We start from the raw sequence: 3207 nt of genomic DNA on the forward strand, positions 1-3207 counted from the left end.
CACATCTGAAATTCCCTGGGTCTTTTTAAGTCTCAGTAAGTCTCAATTTTCTTTAATTCATCTCTTTGGTGTGCAGGAGAAACAATCAAGATATTAAAGAGATCGCTTTTCTTTAATGTCTGTTTGGACAATATTCAAATGACCTGAGGCAAGTATAGAGATAAACAAAAACTAGTATAGAGTATAGAGAGTATGCGAGTGGCAAAACATCCTGCAACAGGACAGGATTTAATATAGGAAACTGTGAAAACGGGTGCAAAACAAAAAATGATCATCTTAAATTAAAGGCAGTTGGACTTTTTGTCAGCGACTCATTTGGTTCTCATTTTCTGTAGCTTTAGGCAGTCGGTAAAAGATAGCTCCGATTTCTTGTTAAATCTATTTGTACAGTCAATCGCACCGCTCTTTCTCATTTCACATGTGTTTTGTGCGTTTTTCGCTGCATTCAAGCTGAACACCAACACTGCCACTCAGTCTTTTTGCCACTCAGTGGGCGTAACCGCAGTGACTCCGCCTACAGTGACATCATATGCATATCCTCTATAGAGCATATGAAGGATGTGCTGGAGGAGATTGTGTGTGTGTGTGTGTGTGTGTGTGTATGAACTTATTAATATACTGTAAAGCCTTTTAGTTCTGCAGGGTACATCGCTGCATTAAAACCATTATGTGAGCATTGACTGACACACACACACCCACACACACACATTTGGCTCATATTACTTATATAAAACACAGATGTCCATGTGTATATAGCTGTGTTTGTTCTCGGTTTGTGCTGTTCTGCAACCCAGGCCCTTTAATCAAGCCTGTATGTCTATGAAGAACTTCACTGACAACAGCAATAGATCCACCTGTCAGCCTACATTAAACACACCGTGTGTTTGTGTGCATGTTCATTAATTACACTCCGCCTTTCTATGGCATTTTGCATTTTGACAGTTATGCCAATAAAGCGCTATGGAACGTAAACTATATTGTGTCAGAGTGTGTGTGAGAGAGAATAAGACTCTGTTTGTCCGCGTGTGTGTGTGTCAATAATAATATCAGTCTCATGAATGGATATATTGAGAGTTTAATAAAGTCAATAGACTGATTCACTCTCTCTCTCTCTCTCTCTCTCTCTCTCTCTCTCTCTCTCTCTCTCTCTCTCTCTCTCTCTCTCTCTCTCTGACAAACACACACACACACACACTTTACCTTTACTCTGTCGTCTGAAGCACTCCTGTCCGTCTCAAGCCGTTGTCTCCAGCCAGACAGTCCACCACGCTGTCGCCAGGGAAACCGCACCATTGTGTATCCCGTTGCCAGGTAGCCAGTCGCTGTGGCAATGATGGAGAATCCTAACAGTGGGGTTCTGATATAAATCTTCCCTCCTGTTTTCATTTCTTGTTTTTCTTCCTTCCTCTCACTCCCTGTGTCTCCCATCTGCTGCGAAAAGGGGCATCGCGACCTGTGAGAAACTGGACACAGCAAACAATGAGAGCGACGGACAGATGTCTTGTTTGATTTTATTTCCCCATTCCCTGCATCTTCCCCGGCCTTTAATGAATGTCTCGATTTTGTCATTAATTTTTGTGTCTCAGCAATAGGTCATTCGGTTATTTCTGTGGGGAAAAAAAGACCCTAGAGTTTTAGAAGAGATCACAGCAATGTTTGTCATGAAACCAAAATTTTATTAAATAACTTATTAATTAAATTTTGCAGCTTGTTGAGGAGAGGTTTCCTCTTACTTTTGTAAGCGGTAAGATTTGGGGTATTGACACAAATTTTGCGATTTCGATTCGATTCACAAGCTTGCGACTCTATTCTGATATTGATTATCTCAGGTACAGTACATGGCATATTTATTCAAGGAAATGAAATCTCTCAACTAATGCTGTAAACTATACAGGAGGTCACATTATAGTAATGTAGTTGGTACTGTAATATAATATTAAAGGTGAAATTAATTATACTACACACAAAGAAGTTTTTAGACCATCAGTTGTCTTGTGCAGAGGAAGGGTGGGTACAGAGTCAATAGCCCTAATAGTGCAAATAAAACTACTGTACAAATCCATATTATTGCAAGAAACACTTAAGTAAAGAGAAAAGATAGTCCATCATTACTTTAAGAAATAAAGATCAGTCAATCCGAAAAATCTCAAGAACTTTGAATTTATCCCCAAGTGCAGTCGCCAAAACCATCAAACGCTATGATGAAACTGGTTCTCATAAGGACGTCCCAGTAAAGGAAGACCAAGAGCTATCTCTTCTACAGAGGAGACGTTTATTAGAAATACCAGCCGCAAAAACCGCCAATTTACAGCACCTCAGATCACAGCCCACATAAATGCTTCTCGGAGTGGCAGACATAAAATATTCCACAGCCACTGTTCAGAGGAAACTGCGTGAGTCAGGCCTTCTTGGTAGAATTGCGGCAAAAAAATTATTACTTCGGAAGAGCAACAAGCAGAAGAGACTTGCTTAGGCCAAGAAACACAAGGAATGGACTTTAAATCAGTGGAAAACTGAATTGATCTGATGTGATGTTTAACCACTGTAGAGAGTGTGAACGGATGACACTGTTGGTGACTTAATTCAAAATTGAGACCAAACTTAACCAGCAACATGTCCTCCCATCTGGTTTGCACTTAGTGGGGAAATCATTTGTTGTCCAACAGGACAATGACCATAAACACACCTCTAGGTTATGCAAGAGCTATCTGTCCCAGAAGGAGAGTGATGGAGTGCCTCATCAGATGACGTGGCCTCCACAATGACCTGATCTAAACCAATTGAGATGGTTTGGGATGAGTTGGACCGGAGAGTGAAGGCAAAGCAGCCAACTTTACTCGACACCTTTGGGAACTCCTTCAAGATTGTTGAGAAACCATTCCAGGTGAATACCTCATGATAATGTCAAGAGTTTGCAAAGCTGTCATCAAAGCACAAGGTGGCTACTTACTGTAGAAGAATCGAAAATATAAAACATATTCTGGGTTATTTAACTTGGTTTTGTTGACTACATAATTCCATATTTGTCCTGTCATTATTTCAATGTCTTCAGTATTAATATACAATGTTATAAACAATAAAGAAAAAACATTAAATAAGAAAGTGTGTCCAAATGTATTTCGAACACCTTAGCAAACACACAGCCACTCCCTGGAAGTGGCAACTACACACGACACTCTGGCATTATGACAGTGAGTTTTGCAGGGA

Source organism: Siphateles boraxobius, unplaced genomic scaffold (genome assembly GCF_051911475.1).
Source record: "Siphateles boraxobius isolate OS27281-9 unplaced genomic scaffold, OSU_SipBor_1 130, whole genome shotgun sequence".
NCBI lineage: Eukaryota > Metazoa > Chordata > Actinopteri > Cypriniformes > Leuciscidae > Siphateles > Siphateles boraxobius.